The sequence below is a fragment of the Zingiber officinale genome, chromosome 7B, assembly GCF_018446385.1.
Source record: "Zingiber officinale cultivar Zhangliang chromosome 7B, Zo_v1.1, whole genome shotgun sequence".
NCBI classification, from domain to species: domain Eukaryota; kingdom Viridiplantae; phylum Streptophyta; class Magnoliopsida; order Zingiberales; family Zingiberaceae; genus Zingiber; species Zingiber officinale.
In genome coordinates this window covers 101,251,241-101,276,061 of record NC_055999.1, presented here as the reverse complement: position 1 = coordinate 101,276,061, position 24,821 = coordinate 101,251,241, and positions in this window count along the sequence as shown.

The window sequence follows — 24,821 nt, the reverse complement described above, 5'->3', positions numbered from 1 at the left end:
GTATGTTTAAACCCTCCTCGAGGATTTAGGGATCTAGTTGAACACCTCTAGACGGGCCGGACACGTTGTTCTCCTTTAGTTGGAGATTCTAGACGTTGTCGGGTGCCTAGAGGTGATCTCCCTATTAGATGAGAGAGTTGGAGCACACCAAGTGTTCGGTAAAATGTTAGTGTAGCCAAATACCACCTCAGTTATGTTTAATAGCTCAGTTAAATGCATTAGAGGCATTTAAACCAGCACATTAGTTTAGTTCAGTTTTATGGGACTACGGTCCAATAGGTGGGCTCCCACAGTCGCCTCTAGGTTCAGATAACCTAGCTCTAGGTTCAGATAACCTAGAAACAGCATGTTATATCAGTTAGTTATAGATATCAGTATTTTATTTTCAGTGGCACTGTACTGGATTAGATATCCATTGGGTTGGACTCCCACAGTCGTCCCTAGGTTCAGATAGCCTAGACAACCCTGCTAAATTCGGGACTTGCAACCCCGGGTCTAGTAGGGATGCGCGCACAGCAAGTACAGTTGCCGGGCCCAACAGCATGTTTAGTATTTTCACCTATTATGTATTAGATTTCAAAACTCAAAATCAATTATGCTAGTTGAGTTTGTTTCCAGTTACAGATTTAGTTTCAGTTAGTTTAGCTTATGTTCAGTTCAGTGTTTTATTGCTTGCTACGATATGATTCAGTGCTCATGACATGCTTATGTGTTATGCTTTATGATTTCAGTATACCATGACTTAGCAAGTTCAGTGCATATTTTCAAATAGCATGCTTTAAAAACCATATTGCACCGAATGCATGTTTTTGTGAGGTAGATGGTTTCTTACTAAGCTTGTTAGCTTACAGATACTACTTTTCTTATACTGCAGATAAAGGTAAAGGAAAAGTGTACTAGCAGTGGAGGCTGGAGGTCAATGCAGATGAGGATGTGTGTGTATGGAACTGGAATCAAAGGTCCTTAGGGGACGTAGCAAATTGAGCATTAGACTCTTTAGCATTTACTTTAGGATTTTATTTATTGGTTTTGGTTTCCATGTTCTAGGCACTTTTAGTTATGTGTTGCCATGAATTCCTAAACTATGCCCTATGTTAAGTCAGATTACTAGTTTATGTCGTTGGAATGTTATTACATGTTGTTAGAATAGTTATGATGCATTAGTTAGGTGTTAAGTGGAGTTTTGGCACGCTAAAGTGCTGAAATCAGAGTCCCCGGGTGAAATCAGACTCTGATCGGTCTCCCGACCGATCAGGGCTTGGCTGTGTCACTGGATCGGTCAGCCGACCGATCCAGCCAGATACAGTATGCTACTGTATCCTCCTGGATCGGTCGGCTGACCGATCCAGCACGATACAGTAGCGTCCCAGGAGATTTCAGGTGCCTGGATCGGTCAGCCGACCGATCCAGACATACCTGGATCGGTCCGACCGACCGATCCAGCCACACCTGGATCGGTCTGCCGACCGATCCAGTCGAGAACAGAACGTTCCCTAGCTCCGATCGATCCACGGACTGATCCAACCAAGAGCAATCGATCCAGTCCAGCTCAGATCGATTGGGAAGCTCAGGTTTCGCCCAAGAAACTTATCAGTCCAGCTCCTTGACCGTAGGGGATGTAGGATACACCAGGTATCCCTTAGATCATCTCCCTTAGCACAGGTAGAACCAATAACATGTATTAGGTCAAATATCAGTAGCATAAAAACTCAAATTAGATCAGTTTTCCGCGCAGCTTAGCACAGTAACCGTAGCGATTCGCCTTACAGCCTAGTAGTGGAAGGTGGGTCGTTACAGAGTGGTATCAGAGCCAAGTTCCATACTTCCTACACACACATCAGCATTGTACCTGCAGCTTCCAAGTAAGAATACCTCCCCTCTCTTTATTGTTCTTGCTTTCTAGTTACAGTTCATGTTTATATGCCTACTTCCTGTTAGTATGAGATAGTCTTTGAACATGATATCAGTAATTATATAACTGTGATAATATTAGTTATACATATGTTCTCTATGTCTTTAGAAATGGCACGAGGACGCCCAGCTAAAAGGGCACTAGCTACTGAGCCCCAACAAGAGGCAGGCAGTTCAGTGCCTCCTCCAGATCTTACAGCATTAGTGGCTCAGTTACAGCAGCAGCTAGCTGAACAGCAATAGGAAATAGCCACCTTAAAGGCTAATCAGCAGAATACCCCCACAGTCACCCCGGAACCGAATTTGACGACTCCGGTAGTCTTAGAGGTTCCACCAGCTCAGCCTACAGCACCAGCACCAGCACCAGCAGCCCCAGCAGCTGAGCCAAGAAAGGAAGCCTATCTGATCCAGTGGCAGCGAGTCAAGCCAGAGAACTTCTCAGGCACTAGTGAACCATGGGATGCACAAGCCTGGTTCAAAACACTGGAGAGCACGATGGAGCTTCTAGACTGGCCAGAACACGAGAAGGTGAAGTGTGCCTCCTTCCGCACGCATGTGGTGGGAAAGAATCAGAACGAAGCGCCCAGTGAACCAGATGACATGGGCTGACTTTGAGAAGGAATTCTTCGAGGAGTTCTTTCATATGCGGGTTACAAACCGCCACTACGACGAGTTCACTGAGTTTCGTCAGGGCAACCTATCAGTTGAGGAAGCCGTGAAGAAATTCAACAGGTTGGCTCGTCTATGCCCAGAGCTAGTCAGCACAGAAAAGGAACGGATTAGGTTGATGCTCAAGATGCTGAGGCCAGAGATAGCAGTGAACGTGGCTGGTGGCATACATAGGCCACAAACCATAGAGGAGTTGGTGAGCAGTGCCTTGACCACAGAGCACTACCAGAACAGCATGAAGCAGCAGAGGCAAGTCTTCTCAGAGTCTAAGGGCCAAGGAAACTCTCACACTCAAAAACAGCAAGGCCACAGCTCTAACTGGAAAGGGAACTCCAACAGCAAGCGCAAATCAGGGAGTGACTCAAAAGGAGGACCATCTAGCAAGCGACCCAGTTATCCAAAGTGTGCCACTTGTGGGAAATTCCACCCAGGGGTTTGTCGCAAGGGCACACGAGGATGCTTTGAATGTGGACAAGAAGGGCACATGGCAAAGTAGTGCCCGAACAAGACTGGTCTTCCTCAGCCACAGCAGATCCAGTATGCAGGTCAGCCAGCTCAATTACATCAGATGCAGGCCGCTCTAGAAGGTCCACTCATCAGCCAGGGCCGATTAGAAGCCCCTCCAGCTATGGTGAATGCGAGGATCTACTCACTCACCAGAGAGGACGTAGCAAATGCCTCGACAGTCGTCACAGGTCAGATTAGCATTTTTCAGTATAGTGCTACTGTTCTATTTGATACTGGGGCAACCCATTCATATATAGCCCGGATGTTCTCCGAGAAATTAGAAATACCCCCAGAGGTACTCAGTGGTTAGTTTCTGACGGCACTACCTTCAGGAGAGGTCATGGCATCAACGCACTAGCTCAGAGCAGTGCCAGTCATTATAGCAGACCGGGAACTTTTTTGTGATCTGATCCTGCTGGAAATGACTGACTACGATGTCATCCTTGGAATGGACTTCCTGATCAGATACGGTGCTTCCATAGAGTGCCGTAAACAGAAAGTCGTATTCCAACCCGAAGCAGAAGCACAGTTCGAGTACATCGGAGAACCAAAGAGAAAAGCCAGAAAATTTCTCTCAGCTATGAAGGCACAGAAGTTGATGGATTCGGGATGTACGGGGTACCTAGCACAGGTAGTCAATACCAGCCAGGACCAGGACCAACAGCTAGCAGAGGTCCGAGTTGTATGTGACTACCCGGCAGTCTTCCCTGAGGAGTTACCAGGCCTAGCACCAGTCAGGGAGATTGAATTTGAGATAGAGCTCTTCCCCGGCACAAATCCTATTTCCAAAGCGCCTTACCGCATGGCTCCAGCAGAACTGAAGGAACTTCATGAGCAACTACAGGAGCTGCTTGACAAGGGCTTCATACGCCCTAGTCACTCACCCTGGGGAGCGCCTGTACTGTTCGTGAAGAAGAAGGATGGAAGCATGCGGCTATGCATAGACTACAGAGCACTGAATCAGGTCACGATCAAGAACAGGTATCCTCTTCCCAGAATAGATGACCTATTCGACCAGTTAAAGGGAGCAGCAGCTATTAAAATAAGCATAAAATTATGGAGTAATTTTTAAATAATAATTACAATCATATTTATATGAGTTTCTATTATGGGTGATAAATACATTGAGTTGTTCTTATTTGAAATAATAATTACAATCATATTGATATGAGTTTCTATTATGGGTGATAAATACATTGAGTTGTTCTTATTTGCAATATCTTAAAGGTAAATTTATAGAAAAGAAAAGAATAAATGATAGGGAAATGTCGCCTACCTCATAGCAGTACTTGAGAATTTAAGGTGACCTAATTCTGACTTTGTATGGGAGGAGGGATATTATGCATTGACGAGAAATGACTTCCTTACATGTGTCGATGGTAGCATATTTATGGACAGAGAAGTAATCAACGCATACATTTCAATACTCTTTAGGAATGCATCTTCATCTAGTATGGCATATAACCAATCCATTTATTGTTCAACCAAATATGAGGTAGAAATTTATTATTATATGATAACATATTAATTTATTTGTGATATTATTACACTAACTACGAATATATCTTGAATTTACAGTCATCACAGGAACACTTATGGGGAACTAGTGTGTTACACATAAAAAATCAAATTCGGTTGATCATGAAGTTAGGTATATTTTTATACCAATGAATATTAATCATGCTCACTATCATTTATTGGTCAGGGACACCGAGATAAAAATATTCTACCATTTTAGTTCAATGTCCTACAGTAGAAACAATATTTATCATTTTGCAGAGCTGGATAGTAAATATTCTTCAAAATAATCTTTATTAGACAATAACAAATAATTATATTTAAATAATTTATCTTAATCTTATGTTTTGTGACAGGTATATAGATTGAAAAATTTGGCCAACACTAAACTAAGACAAATGCATGACGGACTACAAGATTATATGTCGTTAGATGAATGAACCTCTACTAAAGTTGATTGTCCCTAACAAAAATTGTCGTAAGTAAATTTAAAACATCATTAATTTACAAATTTATATTACCATTTAACTAAGTTATTGAAATATTTGAACATATAGCAATGACTGTGACATTTTCGTAATGCAATATTGTCGTCATTTGTTGTTCGATATAAAGATGGATTTCACACAAAAGGATATTGATACAACTAGAGTAGAGGTTGCTTTGTCAATTTTGAAGGACAGGGGTAGTAGATTCAAACTATAATTAGGCAATCATCAATAGTGTAGGTGACAATGTTGAGTATGTATGTATATCTTGCATATAAAATGTAGTATGTTTATATTGTAAAAAGAGACTTGTTATACCAATTTGGTATGGAAGTATTTTAGTCAAATGTTAGTACTGATTGTGAATTTTTATTGGTGTAAATTGTGATTTCTTGTGACATATATTGTATAAAATCTCATTGGTATCATGTTATTATTGTGGTTATTGTTATTTACTTAATTGAGATTATGGTTTAGTACTAATTGTTGGTTAGTTTAAATTATTGAGCTCTTATTTGTTCTTTTTGTGAAGGTTTATCGACCACTTTTGTGACAAAAATGGATGATATAATTGCATTGTCTAAAATTGAAAAATTAAATTTATCAACATATTTGAGCCCCGAAAATTAAATTGTGTTGTCAAAAAGTGATATCAGACAGTGGATATTAATGTCTTACCACAAGAGACTACAATTTGTTAAAACATCATGGAAGTGATCCTCGTCTTGTTAATGACCACCTTGTAGGTGATTGTAGAAAGACCAGCAACATCATGTTGCTGGTATTTCCCACCATCAGACACTATTATATGTGTTAGAATAGTCTATTGCTAATACACCTAGAACAACCACAACATGTTGCTGGTATTTTCACATTAGCAACACACTATAATACATGTTAAAAACTCTGTTGTTGATCCTAGTAAGACCAGCGACACATTGTTGCTGATATCCTAGAACAACAACAGAGTGTTGTTGGTATTTCCACACCAGCAACACACTATGATACCTGCTAGAACACTCTATTTCTGAGTCTAGGAAGACCAACAACACTGTTTGTTCATGTTGCTAGTATTTTCATACCAATAACACACTACAATACCTGTTACACTCTCTTGTTGATCCTAGAAAAACCAACAACACGTCGTTGGTGATAATCGTAGAACAACAACAACAACGTATTGCTGGTATTTTCACACCAGCAATACTACAATACTTGTTACATTCTGTGGCTGATCCAAGGAATACCAACAACACATTGTTGATAAACCTAGAATAGCAACAACATGTTGATGATATTTCCACACCAGCGACATAATTTAATACCTGTTAGTACACTCTGTTATTGATCCTTGGAAGACCAACAACACTTTGTTGTTGATAAACTAAGAACAACAACAATGTGTTGCTAGTCTTTTTATACCAATAACACAATATAATACTTGTTACACTGTATTGCTAATCAAGGAAGACCAGCAATACATTGTTGTTGATAGCCCTAGAACATCAACACTATATTGTTGATATTTACACACTAACAACACATTACAAGGTGTGGGACCAGTTTGTTGCTGATATTCCAAAACCAACAACACAATAGAAAATCTATCATGACCATGATATCTTAAATTTAAACTACATCTTCAGGTTTGACACATTTGAAGCGGGAGGTATCTTCTTGTTAGAGGTAAGTGTGCGACGATCTTTTTTAGCGATCATCTTCTCGTGCATCCTCTTGGCCAATACAATAACTAAAGTAAGTTGGTGTGGAAATTGCTTGGATTTCTTAAAGTTAAGAAGAGTGTCCTCAATTTTTTAGTTCGAAGGTATGACACCATTGATTTCGAGACATAAATTATCATTTTGGAAATTTATCCATTTTAGGGTTTAGGACATAATTGTTGTTAGGGTTCTATACTTAATCATATTATTGTTAGCATTACATTTAAATGTTTTTCAGTCATAGTTGGCTTCGAAAACATCATTTGCAAGTGCCAGCGTTGTCCAACCCAGTTTCCTCAATAGAGGTCGAAGTAAAAAAGATAGATTGATTTAACAAACTACGCAGGTTCAGGAAGTTCATTAATACTATCAAACCAACTACTGAACAAGAAGTGTTGATTCAGAGCAGCCCTTCTACGTGGGTCCTGGACATCCTTGAGGATAAACACGTCAAAGGTTTGGTCCAAAATATGTTTGGCAATTGAGATCAGGAGGAAAAGTGTTTCATTTTTCATCAAAAAAGATTGAAATTCACCAAGTTAGATATCTCTGTTATTGTTTGCCCACCTAACAATGGAGTGGTAGTCCCAATTACGTTAAATGAGGCATCCATCCCACTATATTTGGAGTATTTCAAAAATTCTAAATGTAATTACAAAGATTTGGTGAATTACATAAAGATGACAAGATCGACTGAGAATCCAAACTCTGCCAAGCTATATTCTCAGTTATATATTCTCTATTTTTTTACATGTGTTTTATTCTGTGGTAGGAGTAACATCCCTAGAATACCTATGTCGTTTCTAATTAATTGTGTAGATATTTTTGAACAATTAGGTAGATATAATTGGTGCGATGCAGTGTACCAATTCATGGCTCCTCAAATGGAAGATATTGGTATGGTAGTAACCTTGCAAGGAAAACCATAAGATTCTATTAAAAGGCTAAAGTTGGGTGGCTGTCAAGATGATCCTCAAGTACTTAAGAAGAACTAAGGATATGTTCTTAGTTTATGGAGATGATGATATGACCATACGCGGATATACAGATGCTAGTTTCCAGATAGACAAGGATGACTCCAAGTCCCGATCTAGATTCATATTCATATTAAATGGAGGCACAATTAGTTGGAAAAGTTCTAAGCAAGACACTATTGTAGATTCTACCTATGAAGCGAAATACATTGCAGCTTCGGAAGCAGCAAAGGAAGCGGTTTAGATCAAGAAGTTCCTTGGAGTGATTCCATCCATTGTTGAAGCATTACATGTTTACTGTGATAACACTAGAGTCATTGCACAAGAAAAGGAGTCGAGGTCTCATCAGCGATCAAAACATGTGCTTCGCCGTTATCATCTGATTAGGGAGATCGTTAGTAGGAAAGAAATACAGCTCAAGAAAATTCCCACTAAAAGGATTCTAGCGGATCCTTTGACAAAGGCTCTACCACAAAGCAAGTTTGAGAGTCACGTCTGTGCTTACGGTTTAGGACACCGTGGTGATTGGCTTTAGGCCAAGTGGGAGTGTTAGAATTTGAGAGATGTCCTAAGGTAATTGCTTTACATTTGTTTTTCTATTTATTTGATAAGTATAGATTCATTATTTGAGTGCATATTATATGTTTGATTGTCTTAAACTCATTTACTGAATGTCCGTAATATAATTCATAGCATGAGAGAATTTGTGATTGGATCGCAACTAGTAATTATCTCTACATGTACAATTATGAATATATTGAAATTTCCCTAGTTGTCGAATTGATGTATTCGGACATCATCAATTCTGTAAGACTAGCACGGGTTATACTCCTTGGTTCAGCCAAACAGTTGTTTTCTCACTGGCTGGAGACATTGGGATGTCGAGAGTTAAATGTGGATGTTGGTTATGGTAACTAGTTTATTGGAGTGACTCGCTGTAAAACTTTATATGGTTCAAGACATATATATAGATATGTCTGTGAAGTTCTTAGTACAGCACGAGTGCAAGTTTCCTTCAACTTGAGTTATACAAGTCATCTTGGTCATGGAGACTTATACTTTGACATCTTAAGCATGCATCTCATTGAGGTGTCGACCCGGGATGATTGTGTATAAGTTAAAGTGTCCGAAGGTGTTTGGATAGCCCACAGAGGATTCACCGCTCCTTACAAGGAGACGTATATCTTATGGCCACTCATTAGGATTATTACTCAAAATCTTTGGCCAAAGCATCGCATATTAAGAGTGCGAGACTGTTGTACACATATATGAGTAATTTGAATCCGTGGAATGAGGAAGTATTACTTGGGTTAGGTGTGATATAGTCAACCTAGTGGGGACATGACTCATAGACCATGTCCTGAACCAAGTGGGTATAAGACAAGTGAGGAACGAGTCACGACTCACTGTAACTGCTGAAGGGTTTAGAATTAATTATGAGATCAACTATGATTTTCCAACTAATTGGGGATCATGATGTACTACTAGGTGTCACTCATGACCGTTCTATGATTAAGTAGTTAATTATGGACAGCCAAGATAAATCGGAAACCTATTAGGTCACACGCACTAAAGAATCTCTAAAAGACGTAAAATAAATTAAAGAATAGGATTCTTAGATCAAGAGATAAATGTTTAGTTGAACCATACATAAGACAAATATGGAAATATTTGTCACAATAAAAGAGCAGATAGGTCACATCTCTTATGGAAGAGTTGGATCATATTTGGTTTAATCATGAATTAGTCATGAACCAACTTTGTTTAGTTGTAAATCAAATTAAGGGGTTAATGGACTAATTTTTTGTTAAGGGACAATGGGTTTGATTTGGGCTTTCTAATCCAACTCATTAATGAGGGTTATATATTGATATGGTTAATAGAAAATTATATACATGAGATCATTAATTGGCTTGTAAGATTTTTAGAAAACCTTAACCCAATTTCTCTTCTCCTCTCCCTCTCCTCTCTCTCTTTACCTCCGCCAACAAGGGGAAGACTTTCCCCTTGTTGCCGTGACCACCACAAGGGAGAAAACTCTCCTTTGTATGCTTCTCTTTCTCTTCCTCTTGATCCCTTTTATTCGCTCGTGGCTAGTAACTTCCGAAGGAGATGCTTGTACTCAAGGAGTTGTCTTGAGGAGCTCGGTGTGGATACAAATAGAGGCGAGGTTCGACAACGTTGCTACGGGTAATGCCCTTCTCGTTATAGGTCATCCGTAAGGTACACTTAGTGTAAATTTACTTTTTGTAAAAAATTAATTATGCAATCATGTTTCGCATATTATATCCTTGTATGCGTGTGGTGCATGTGATGTAATAATTTAGGAATTATTATTGTTTTATTTTTCGTTGTGCATGTTTACGAAACATGTTTTAGCACACACCGCATCGGGCATATCCCAACACTTTGATAGCAGCTCTCGACTAGTATTGGACATCGTATTCACTGAGTTTAGTGGCCCACTTGATCAAACATCTTAAAGCTTCTAGATTGGTTAACACTCGGCCCAAGATGTTATTAGTGAGCACCTTGACGAGATGCGAGAGAAAGTAAGGACAAAGCTAGCGGGCAATCAAGACTAACAGCAAAGCCAACTTTTCCAGCATTGTTTAGCGGGTCTCGACATCCTTCAATAGATGGCTTGAGAAGTATATGAATTGTTGGGCATTGTCTTCCTACCAAACCAAAACCAAGCCAAGGGCTTCTTCAGAATATAACAAATACAACCATAGGTGTTCTCCTACTATAGGCTTGGACAGAATGAGCAGGTTTGCCAAGTATGCTTTGAGATCGATGAAATCTTGTTCACGCTTCTTGTCCCATGAAAATCAAGTTGCCTTGCATAGTATTTTGAGGAATGGAAGGCTTTTAATGGCTGATTGAGAGGTGAACTGTGACAATGGAGTAATTCACTTAACTAGCCTATAGACTTCTTTGGTGTTTCTTTGGGAAACCCCTAGTGGTTATTGTTGGTGCGGTCGTTGTTGCTCATTGATGGCGGTGACATTAGTTACAGGTTGTGGGGGCGCGAAGGCTAGTAGGTTGTAAACCAGAGGCATAGCGAAGAAAGTAAAAGAGGCTCGTGGCTTGGCGACAGAGTCAACGAGAGGCGACGAGAGTCCGAAAGGGAAAGGCTATGAGGGGTCCAAGGAGGAAGATGTGTGATAAGATGTGTTCTCATAATACGTTTACAAACAATTAAGTACCGAGCCTTCTATGCTAATGTAGTATAGAGATGACTTGAGTCGTCTCTCATAAGGAATGTTAGCAAGAATGAAATCTTATGATCAATTTATATAGACATAGAATTTGGATTTTAGCTGCTCAATCTAAGGATAGTAAGGAGAATACATAATTGGAAATTCACTACAGTATGAACATGAATAAAATGATGACAAACATAATGGTATACAATTAACAATGATAAAAGGAACACTAAGTTAACTACCATACATCAAAGTGATTTATCTTCCTTTACATAATTTAAGGGTAGACCATGAGGATGTGGATGAGCACAACATCAACTAGAAAATCAATGAAATTATCCTATGATTACAACCTAATTCATGCAATTGTAAAGCGAACAACCACACCTCGTCTACTCTACAACAATAAGGAAATCCAACGTGAAAAAAATAAAATTAAAGTCACCAAAACTATTAAACAATTGGAATTCAATTCTAAGTGGAAGGAAATGAACCTATGATCAATCTTTCAACCATTAGATCTAAAGAAAATGAAATCTTTTTATTTGAGTAATTTGGTTCGATTTCAGTTTTAAACTTTCTTATTCGGTTAAACTGAATAAACCCCCGCGCAATTCCTCCCTTCTCCTTTTTCTGCCCAAGTCCCCAAGCCCGCACAACTCCTCCTCGCTTATGCTAGACGTTGTTCCCCCTTAGCTTCGGCAACCATGGCATCAACCGAGATGTCTCGACACCCTTCCCCTTGTGGCTTCGACAACCACGACGTCGGCCTTGACACTCTTCCCCCCACGGCTTCGACAACCATGGTGCCACTCGAGACAAGACATTTTCCTCCAGCCTTGGCACCACCTCTTCAGGTATCCGATTGTTATGTCCAAAAGAAATTCACGTATCTCATAATGATATAATATTATCCACTTTGGGTTTAAGCCCTCATAATTTTATTTTTGGACTCTACCCAAAAGTTCTCATACCAATGGAGATATCTTACATCCTTTTAAACCCATAATCTTTTCCATCTCTTTCCAATATAGGACTTTGATATCCCTAACAATTCTCCCCTCAAACGAAGGACTATCATTACTTTCATGGTTCAGGCCTCCCCGTAAACATCCAGTCACTCTTGACCTGTATCTCCACAATAGTATGATATCATTCTTTACGCCTAAGCCTCATGATTTTATTTTTAGGCTCTATCCAAAAGCCTTTATGTCACACCCTGAGGGTAAGGTTGTATAAATGAATCATGTATACAAAGCCACAAGTAATAATCAACAGCCCACACGGCTGAAACATACACAACCACGCAGTTATATACACGGCCCATATGGTTGGAGAAAAAGAAATATAACCATACAATTATATAATACATAGCCCACACGATTATACTAAAAACCCAACGGAAGACAGAATAAACAATACATAGCCTACACGGCTGGTACAAACACAAACCGCGCAAGATAATACACTGACTGCATATCAGCATGACTTACACCACAATACAAACTCTAAACGAAAAAATATAGCCACAAGGCTCAGAACCATAAACAAAATCACATAACACAATATCAAAACCAAATACAAAGTACCAATAGCGCAATACAAAATCACATGAAAAACTGATCTTAGATGTGATGTGGGACTAGCAGCTAGGATCCTCTAAGAAACTCCATAAATCCTCTACCTGCTCCCTGGCGAAAGAAAAATGAGTACAATGGGTGGTGAGTGTGAATCACTCAACAGATAATAAGAACATGGTAGTGCATGGACAAAAGTATAAGGCGATCAAAGATATACAATCTCAGTATGGAAAAATAAGAACATAATCATATATATATGACATAACAAATATACATACCCGTACCGGTCTAACTCAAATAGTATAATGATCAGTAACTTATTAGGGATCAACAACAAACCTGCTTATAACACTTGGACAATATATATGACAGTATAACCATGTATGATAAACAGTAATAGATCATCAAATGTGAGGGCATCACTCCATCACAAAAATACGTCATATGTGGGAGCAACACTCTACCATAAGCAATCCATAGTACGTGAGAGCAACGCTCCACCATAACCAATTCACAATATGTGGGAGTAATGCTCTACCACAAACAATCCGTAATATATGGTAGAAACGCTCTACCACAACCAATCCGTAATATGTGGGAGCAACGCTCTACCACAAAAAATCCGCAAGTGACTAAGACATCTAGCTATCTAGCTAGGGACTGCGCGAGATCACTCTACCACAGATCACTGTGAACAGTCTGAAATGTCCGGGTCTCTGTCTGTGCGAGATCTCTCTACCACAGATTAATAGCTATCTAGCTACGGGCTGCACGAGATCACTCTACCACAGATCACTGTAAGCAGCCCAGAGTATAATAACCCGAGGATAAAATGATAAGCAAACAATCATATATGGGAGCTACGCTCCGCCACAAAAAAATACAATTGACCAAGACATTTAGCTATCTAGCTAGGGATTACACGAGCTTACTCTACCACAGATCACTGTGAGCAGTCTGAATTGTCAGGGTCCTTGTCTGTGCAAGATCACTCTACCATAGATCACTGTAGGCAGATAGGTAGTAGATATCTAGCTACAGGCTGCGCGAGATCACTCTGCCATCGATCATTGTTAGCAGCCCAAGATATAACACCCACCGTCAACTGGCTTTGACCTCATCCTACAACGAGAGAGAGCCTTGGCCGATAGGAGACATGTAAATCCAGAGGTATAACAATCACTGTCAACTAGCTCCACCTACAAGGGAGCAATGGTCGTCAAACTAACTTGTACCACATGGGAGCAATGGTCGTTAAACTAGCTTGTACCACATGAGAGCAATGGTCGTCAAACTAGCTCATATCACATGGGACAATGGTCGTCAAACTAGCTCGTACCGAAAGGAAGTAATGGTCGTTAAACTAGCTCATACTACATAGGAGCAATGGTAATTAAACTAGCTCATTCCGAACGAGAGAAATGGTCATCAAACTAGCTCATACCACAATGGAGCAATGGTCGTCAAACTAGCTCATACCACTAAGGAGCAATGGTCATCAGCATGTATATAGTGCAATGATGAACATGATGTAAATAACCATGATACCGATACAATAATCATCAATGCAACAACTCCCTCAACATAGGTACAATATAATCAATATGATCCTCCAATAGTACACACCAGACATATGTGTACACACCACACGAGTATAATCAACATGATACCTCTAATAATACACACCCAATATGTGTGGACATTCAATGTAGGTATAATCAGCTAGATACCTCCAATAGTACACACTAAACACGTGTACACATACCACAATATAGGTATAATCGACAGGATACCTCTAATACCACTCACCAGCCACCTGTACACACGACAACCATGTGTACACTCACAACATAAGTATAATCATCAAGATACTTCCAACTAAACATCTTGAGCACATGTACGCATAACAACAAAGGTATAATTGACAAGATACCTCCAATAATACTCACCTAACATGTATGCACACACACAATATACAATATATCCAGAATCATGATCCATCAATCACATACACCTATATGCATTAAAAGACCTAACATGTGTCTACTAACAACATTTACAATACATAGCAACATCTATACATGTGTGCACACTAATAATGCATAATCGGCATGATAACCCCTACGGTACACACCATACACATGTGTATACTATAGAGTAGGAATATCAAACAATGAGACTGTATGACAATAAAAAGATCATCTTAAAGATCAAGTATGGATAAAATATGAATAAAGTCAAAATATAACAATCTAATCCATCAAATAATCCATGTATTAAATTCAAAGAACTATAGAGGCCAAGAAAGAAGTACCTACCTTAAATGTAGGTCGTGTCAGGTAACTCCACACGTCGAGATGCTCGTCTCTAATCAAAGTCCTATAATCACATAATGTATAGTTTAGCTAATTAAATATGCCACTACTAACTAAACTGCATCCCAACAAATTTGGAAAAACCCTAACTAAAATGATCATTAATTAACCTTAATTAATTATCTACTTGAATTGATTCTAATTCTTTGATCAAATTGCTCTAATCCATCATTAACCCTAATCTAATCCATCCCAATAATTAGATCCCTCAAATAGTAATCAACCTCGACTAAACTTATTGTTAATCATGCATTTCACTCTATCAATTGAAGCAAGGTAGTCAAGTTTAGTTAGGGTTTACCCTATCTGATGATAGCTGATGGTGGCTCATGATCAAAGAGTGCCTCACAGCTGGAGGGATGGTTAGCCACAGTAAGGGACTGTCAATTAGGGATGGCAATGGGGCGGGGCGAGGGCGGGTTTGCCATTCCCATCCCCGCCCCGTTCTCATTTTTTTCGGGTTCGGGGATTCCCCATCCCCGCCCCATTTCTAAATTTAATTTATATTATTATTATTATTATTTAATAATAATTATTAATGATAATATTAATATTAATATCAATATTGTTGGTTGCTACTCGGAAAGCCTATAGGTTCCACTGTACAAAAATTTTGTACAAATATCTGAACCTTTTCCTAGCTACCATGTGTTCTTTTAAATTAAATTTTGGCTCTCCTGCGGAACTTAACACGTTTGATCCAAAACTTAATCTATTTGTTCTTTTAGGTTTTGACTTGGATCTCCTGCGGAACTTAACACGTTCGACCCAAGTCTCCTTAAGTTATTAATTCCATTAAATATTAATTTCCATAAAAGGTTCCCAGTACTGACGTGGCGAGGCACATGGCCTTCTTGGATATGGGAGCAACCACCACCGACTAGACAAAACCCTTAATAGAAAGCTAATATTTAATTTCCTAAAATAACTTTAGGTTAACCAAAGAGAACAATCAAATCACAAGGAAAAGAAAGAAACAAAAGAACACAACTTCGAAAAAACATATTCGAAATACTAGAACGTAAGCCTCTTGTATTTGGTATTATTTCCATAAATAACTAGCATGATGCGGAAATAGAAATTACTAGTTATACCTTGTAGAAAAACCTCTTGATCTTCTACCGTATTCCTCTTCTAACCTCGGACGTTGTGTGGGCAACGATCTACCAAGATGAGAAACCACCAACCACCTTCTTCTCCTCCAAGCAAGGTTCGGCCAACAAAGAGGAAGCTTCACCAAGGAAGAAAAACAAAATACTAACCAAGCTCCAAGAGATGCTAGCTTTCTCTCCTTCTTCTTCTTCTTCTTCTCCGAGTAGTATCCGGCCACCACAAGAGCTCCAATAGAAGGGTAGGGTTCGGCCACCACAAGAGGAAGAGAGGGAGAGGTTGGCCGGCCACACCAAGGAACAAAAGAGGGAGAGGAATAATAGATGTTGTGTCTTGTGAAGGCACCCTCACCCCTTCTTTTATATTCCTTGGCCTAGGCAAATTAGGAAATTTAATTACAATAAATTTTCCTTAATTTCCTTGACATGATTTAATTGAGAGAAATAAAATAAAATTTCCCCAATTGATTTCAAGTGGCCGGCCATCATTGGATAACAAAAGAGGACAAGTTTTAATCAACAATTAAAACTTCCTAATTTGTTTCCGGAAATTTTAAAAAATAAAATTTCTCTTTAAAATCTCTTCATGGTTGATAAAAGGAAATTTCTATAATTTTAATTTTATTAACATGTGAATAATTTTAAAGAGAAAATAAAACATCTCTCCAATCTACAAATAAGGAAAGAGATCTAATCTCTTTCTTTAATCTTTTGTAGATCTTTTACAAGAGAGATATTTTAATTTTAATTCTCTTTAAATTATATCTTCCACATAATAATAAAAATTAAAATTAAATTTCTTTTTTAATTTAATTTGGCCGGCCCCCACTAGCTTGGGTTCAAGCTAGGGCCGACCACCCAAAATTATACCTAGGCCGGCCCTAGCTTGGTTCCCAAGCTAGCTTGGCCGGCCCCTTATTGATGGGTATAGAAGGTGGGTATAGGTGGGTATAGAACTCTATAAATAAGAGGCTACGATAGGGACCGAGAGGAGGAATTGGTTTTGGTCTCCTGATAAAATTAAGCATCCCATGTTCGCCCCGAACACACAACTTAATTTTATCAATGATAATTCATTCCACTAGAGAACTATCATTGAACTACCGCACCAATCCCAAATTACATTTTTGGGCTCCTTCTTATTATGAGTGTGTTAGTCTCCCTGTGTTTAAGATATCGAATGTCCACTAATTAAGTGAGTTACTGACAACTCATTTAATTAATATCTAAGTCCAAGAGTAGTACCACTCAACCTTATTATCATGTCGGACTAAGTCCACCTGCAGGGTTTAACATGACAATCTTTATGAGCTCCTCTTGAGGACATTATCAACCTAGTATCACTAGGACACAGTTTCCTTCTATAATCAACAACACACACTATGGGTGATACCATTTCCCAATTTATCGGGTTTATTGATTCATCGAACTAAATCTCACCCATTGATAAATTAAAGAAATAAATATCAAACATATGTGCTTGTTATTATATTAGGATTAAGAGCACACACTTCCATAATAACTGAGGTCTTTGTTCCTTTATAAAGTCAGTATAAAAGGAACGACCTCAAATGGTCCTACTCAATACACTCTGAGTGTACTAGTGTAATTATATAGTCAAGATAAACTAATACCTAATTACACTACGACCTTCTAATGGTTTGTTCCTTTCCATTCTGGTCGTGAGCTACTGTTTATAATTTATAAGGTACTGATAACATCATCTTCTGTATGTGACACCACATACTATGTTATCTACAATATAAATTAAATGAACAACTACAAACAAATGTAGATAATTAGACCAAATGTGATTCTTTATTCATAATGAATGTTTACAAAGCTTAGGCTTTCAGTATACACTCCAACAAATATCAATAATATTATTATTATTAATATTTTCAAAAATTTTAATATTAATATTAACACTATTATTAATATTTTTTAAAAAAAATCATATTATTATTTATTAATATTAATAATAATAATATTCAGGGCGGGTTCGGGGATGGGGATAGTATTCCCATACCCGTCCCAAACCCGCCCCATCCCCGAAAAATCGGGGATCCCCATCCCCATTTCGGGTTTTCCCCGCGGGGAAAATTGCCATCCCTACTGTCAATGTCTTCCCATGATCGTAGCAACCTCCAATTGGTAGTGAGGGAAGTAGAGAACACCCCAGCCTATGGCTAACCACTAACCACTGAACTACCGACAATAACTCAGGTCACTGTGGTCGCAAGTGGGTGGAACAGCTCTGACTATTAGGATGGTGTCGTTTGGTGACGATGGCATCAGCTTAGAGAAGAGGAAGACAATGACCCTACCAGGTTGGGCTTGACACCGTGAGTGGGTGATGTTGCTTTGGTGCGAAGCGGTGGTGATTGATCGGTGTTGGCCCTCGACGATGTGGCGGAGCAGTGGTGGCGCGAGGCGGCTGTGAGAGATGGTCGCTGCTCCTATCATGGCCGCAACCTACGCTAGAGGTTGTGAGGTTGAGCTGGAGGCGTCCGACCCCTTCGTTGTCGTCGGCGTTGATGCCCGATGCCCGATTCGAGTCGCGCGATGCAGGAAGTCAGAAACTAGGGCGCAACCGAAAAGGAAACTCGTGTGCTTGGTTTCCGGCGAGTGTTCACTGCCAGGAATGAAAGGATGATGGCCAGATCAAGGCTTGGGCAGTTGGTGCTGACGAGAAGAGGTGGAGGTTAGGGCACCGGTGAAGAAGATAAAGAGGGGGATCGAGTGAGGAGGTGTGCGGTGGTGAGGGAGAAAAGGAAAAGAATTGGGAGTTTGCAATTAACTCTTTAATTAATTCCCACTTAAGTTATTCTAAACCAGCATTCTCCTACCCTAATTGATTCATTCCTTTAAATGTATCATATGGATTTCGTTTAAATCTTAAAATTTTTCTAAAATTTCCTAAAAAATTCTATAAGGTTATTTCTCTAATAACACTTATTATAAAAATTCTGTATCTTACACTTCATATTCAGATATCTTATATCCTTTTAAACTCATAATTTTTTTATCTCTTTTTAATATAAGACTTGATGCCTTCTTCCCCTTCTCTATGAAAGCATCGCCTTGCTGTTTGAGTTTGGGTTGGACAGCACCGCCCCTAAATGAATTATGCCTGACTCTAAATTAAGGTTTGAGTTTTTGCCAATATAATCATTAATTAATTATAGCCATGCTCTACTACTTCACCTGAGAGGCATCTGTTGGTGCAATATTCCCTAAGTCAAGGCTGACTTGGTTGACTGAGCTTGAATTGGTTCAAGCTCGAGTCTTGATGTATGAGTTTCGATGTTTAACAATACATGGAGATTGCAGGTGCAATTGTTCATGTGGGGAGATTGTGAAGGAGAGTCGAGTAGGTCAAGGTTGACTGGATACTTGACTAGAAAATCATGGTGAGTGAAGCCAGGTGAAAGTCCTGGTGAGTGAAGCCAGGCAAATGAGAAGTCCTAGTGAGTGAAGCTAGGCAGAAAGAAAGTCCTAGTGAGTGAAGCCAGGCAAATGAGAAGTCCCGGTGAGTGAAGTCGGGCAACTGGAAAATCCTGGTGAGTGAAGCCAGGTGAAAGACCTAGTGAGTGAAGCTAGGCAGTATGGAAAGTCCTGGTGAGTGAAGCCAGGCAAATGAGAAGTCCTAGTGAGTGAAGCTAGACAGAAAGAAAATCCTAGTGAGTGAAGCTAGGTGAAAGTACTGATGAGTGAAGTCAGGCATAGGAAATCCAGATGGAGCAAGTTTGATCAGACATCTAGTGTTGGGAAGCCCAAATAGGTCAAAGGGATTGACCGGACACTTGGCACAGGAAATCCAGGTGGATCAAGGTTGATCAAACACCTGGTGGAGATAAGTCCAAGTGGGTCAAGGGTGACCGGACACTTGGCACGAGGAGAAAAGTCCAAGTGGGTCAAAGGGATTGACCGGACACTTGGTGAGGGAGTTCTAGCAGGTCAAGGGTGACCAGATGCTAAGCATGATGTACCAACAGGTCATGGTTGACCGGATGTTGGTCTAGGGGACTTTAGACTTGTTTTTGGGCAAAAACAAGAGTTGGATCGATCAGCCTGAGCCAATCGATCGGCTGATCGATTGGGCGAGTCCCTGCGACAAGCCTCCTCCCAATAGATTAGTGGATCGATTGGGAGAATCGCCGATCACACAGAAAGTCTCCCAATCGATCGATTGGGAGCCTCCAATCGATCGGCTGATCGATTGGGAGCTGCGATTTCGCGCGATAAGCCCTAGATTGATCGGTCGATCGATCCAAGCAATTCCCGAGAGCACAGAGGTGCTCTGGATCAATCGACCGATCGATCCAAAGCCTCCCCAATCGATTGGGAGCAATCCAATCGATTGGGATCCGACCATTGGCGCAGGATATAGTCATTGTCGAGCTCTTTCTTCGCCAACGCTTGCACTGTTCATCTCTGATCTTCACAACGATTCTAGAGCTTCTCCATAGAGTTCTCACCGCCAGATTTTGAAGGTTCTTGGAGGCATTTCCAAGTCAAGAGGCGGATCTACAACAAGAAGAAGAAGCTAGGGTTAGAGTTTCATTGTCCAAATCTTGTAAGCTTTCCCTTGTATTTGCTTCTCTTTATTTCTTGTTGTATTGAGAGTATTGTAGGGCTTCTCCACCTATGGTAGTTACCGAAAATGAGTGTTTATATAGTGGAGGATGCGTGAGTGTGTGGATCCTTGGATTAGCCACCTCTCCTTGAGGTGGATACCAAGTAAATCCCTAGTGTTAGCGTTAAATGTTGTTTCTTTGTATTTTCTGATGCATTTCATTAGAAGAAACAAGCAACGACGAGCACGAGATCGCGCCGAGCTATTCGCCCCCCCCCCTCTAGCTACTTTTCGGTCCCAACAAGTGGTATCAGAGCAAGGTTGCTCTTCACCGGAATCATCGCCGGAAGGGGCAAAAAGTTAGAGGGTGAAGAAGTTGGAGCAATTCTACAAGTCGAAGACTTCATCAAAAAGGCTCAACTTCAAGATGGAATTCCGAGATGGACTCGGATTCGACACAAGGGTGCATCCACCATATGTATCCATGAGTTTCGATTCTTGGAAATCAAGAATTGAAAATTTTCTTATGATGGAGATAGAGCAATGATTTGCTCTAATGGAAGACTTCGAAGCTCCAAAGAATTCAAAGGGCAAAATTCTCAAGAGGAGCAAGTAGAGCCAAGAACAAATCCAAAGATGTGAGGCTAATGACAAAGTGACCAAGCTTTTGGTCAATCTATTGCCGAGCAATATCTTGGAGAAAATTGGAGAATTTGAAGATGTCAAAGAGCTATGGAGCAAATTGTCAAAACATCATGAAGAACCCTCCGCTGTACCAATCCAAGAAAAATCAAATGAGGGTGATTCATTGAATCAAGACCAAAAAGAAGAAGAGGACTCCAAGGTTGAGAGGTGCTCAACACCGAAGGAAGAAGAAGAAAGTCCATCCTCAATAGAGCACGAAGGTAAAGCCAAAGGAGTTTACTCCTTATTTCATGAGCATGAGGATTCGGAAGTTGAGATATACTCAACGTCCGAGGATGAAGAGGTAGAAGCCTCCACCTTTAGGATTGAGGGGGAGTGTGGATCATCATTGTCGGATCAAGAAGAAGCCTCTACATCCGGATCAAAAGGAGAAAATGTCATCCCTACACATGAAGGTATAAATGTTTCAATTAAGAATAAAAATTATATTATATGTTTTGAGTGTAGGGAACATGGGCACTACAAGAGCAAGTGCCCCAAATTGGCCAAGAAGAAGGGCCAAGTGGCACTAAAGGGCAAGGTAAAGCCCAAGGAGACCGTCCCCACAACAAAGAAGAGCAAGGAGCACATTATGTGCTTCTCTTGCAATCAAAAAGGACATTACCGGAGTCAATGTCCTAAGGGGAAGAAAGCGGTCAAAGCTAAAGGAGGCAGCACGAGTCAAGGGGGAGCCTCCAAGGTAAAAAGAAAGGTATCATTTATTGAGACTATCCCTTTAAATAATGGTAAAAAGCATGATAGTTCTAATTTATATCATTTTAATGCTATTTACCATAAAAATAGGAAGCATGATAACATTAAAGAAAAACATATGGCTCTTCATGCTAAAACCACTCAATCTAGGGCTAAGAAGGTAGATAACCAACTAGGAAGTAATCCTAAGGATTTTAGGTATTTACCTAAGAAAAATAAAAATCAAGGTTTTAGTGAAAAATCCAAGGTTGAGGGATTATGGAGAGAAAATCAAGTCTTAAGGTCAAAACTTGATAAATTGGAGAGGGCTCTTAGAAAAATCACAAATGATACACAAGGATTCAAAAGTCAAAACCTAGGTCTAGGACAACAAGGGTCATCCAATGGTCATAGAGGTTTGTGATACAAACCTAAGGCTAAGAAGGATGTACCTTCTTATCATATGGTTTCATATAATTATGGAACCAACCCTAGGTCAAATGGTCAAGTCAAAAATACTAGGAAGGTTATTCCTAAGAGTATTTTTGAAACAAAAGCGACTAAGACTTCTAAGAAGTCCAAGAAAGTCACAAAGAATGTCACAAGGGAAGAAATCCCTAGAGTTGATCTAGAAAATGTGACCAAGACTTCTAAGAAGCCTAACAAGGTCATTAGGAAGGTATCTAGGGAGGCTATTCCTAGTGAACACCTAAAGCATCCAAGGAGCACCAATAGATTTTGGGTTTCTAGGAGCATTTTCTCTACCCCTTAGATGGGTTAGAGAGTGTCAACTCTAATTGAAAGGGTAGTTAACCCAATCATGATGAAGTTGGCACTCTAAGAGCATTTTCAAGATTAATGTTAATCTTTGAAAATGATAAGGATTGGTGGTTTACTCTTGGAAAGTGTAAGATGTGCCATAGGTTGAGAAATTTGGATATAATTTTAATTGGCACAAGAAATCAAGTCTAAGGAAATGCCAAGTTGGGAAGTTAGCATTTTATTGGAAAGTTAAATGCAAATCTAAGCCTTATTTTAATTTGTTACTCTTTAAAAGAGTAATGTGTGTCAAAATTTGAGTAATATGCTTATTTTAAATTGGCACAAAATCTATAAAATCAAAAGAAATGTCAAAATAGGGTTTTGACATTTTCTTGGGAAGTAATGAGCAATCTAGGCTTTAAATTTAAGTTAGCTAAGGTTTAAGGATACTTAGATAGTTATTCTAGGTATTTTATTTATGCTAATTTGTCATGCTTTGTTTGCCCATCATATGTCATGATATCATGCTTTGTATTCATGTTTTATTATGAAAAACATAAAAATACCATGTCATGTCATACATACATCATATAGTCATAGGAAACTTTCTTTTGAAAATTATTTATCTTTGATGTATGTCATATCGCATCATGCATAATTTTTAAATTCCTTGAAATTAGAGACAAATGACATTTGTTAACAAGTAACATCCTTGGTGGATGTTCATAACCTCAAAATGCCTAGATAGATATGCATGATCCCTAAATTAGGGCAAAACTAAAATTTTACATCTCACAAAGAACTATAAGGTAACCTGTATGTGTTTTCGTGCACATTAGATGCAAGTGAGATGTTAGGATGATGAACAAAACTCAAGATGTTGATTTAGTGCATTCCTTTGAGTTTTGAATTCATCAAAACACATAGTTATGTGTTTTCCAATCATTGGGAAAGCTAATGTACAAGTCATGTGCATTGAGCCCAAAGAACATGGTTGGAAATTGGTTTGGAAAATGGTTTTAAAATAATTTTGGAAAACCCTGGTGAAGACTATCTTTTGATAGTAATCATCATTGAATAGTTAGGCACAAACTAGAAAAAAAATACTAAAGTTTTTACAAGTTTTTAAGTTTTTGTCAATCTTTGAAAATAGAAAGTATTTTCATAGAAAACTATTTTTCCTTGATAGTATATGCCCTAAGAAATGTCTACATGAATTTTCATGATTTTTAGAATTTTGTAAAATTTTCTAGGGGTTTCTGAAGTTGACTGAAATGAAATTTCAACAACTTCAGACCTTCAATATATCACCCGATCGATTGAAGGGTCTCAATCGATCGGGCGATCGATTGAGAGTGAGCTTCTCGCAAACAGAAGCTCACTGGATCGATCCACACTAGCTGAATTGATCAGTGGATCGATTCAAGCAGGTTCAATCGATTGGGACCCGACTCCAATCGATTGGGGATGCTGATTTTGGCTGGGAAAGCTTATTTTCAGCATCTTGAACCATTTTTAGTCTATAAAACCTTTCCTAACCCCTCAAAACACATTTATATACATTTAGGAGAAGTTTTCATGATGAAAACAATGATGAATTGGTTAAGGGAGACTAAGTAGAGGTTTAGGTTGAGGTTTGTTTCAATATTGAATTTTTGAACCTCAAAACTTCTAAATATGAGTTTCCTAAAGGTTTAGGGATTCCAAGTCATTGTTGGTGCAATGACAGAAGTTACGTGCATGTCTTTAGGGGGAGTTACTCTTTAAGGACATAAAAATATATTTTTCATACACCTTGGAAGGTGGTTAACCTTCTTTAGCGAAAATGCTCAAGGTTGGGCATTTGAATATCATAGAAAGTGGATATCTTCATTATTCAAGTGGTGTATGCTCATGGATGAGCATTTGATGATAATGAAGGGTATGAGACCTTCATTTAAATCGTGTGTGAATATACCAGGTGGTATATGCTCAAGGGTTGAGTGTTCAGAATAATGAAGGGTATGTGACCTTCGTTATTATGTTGTGAACAACGAGTGAAG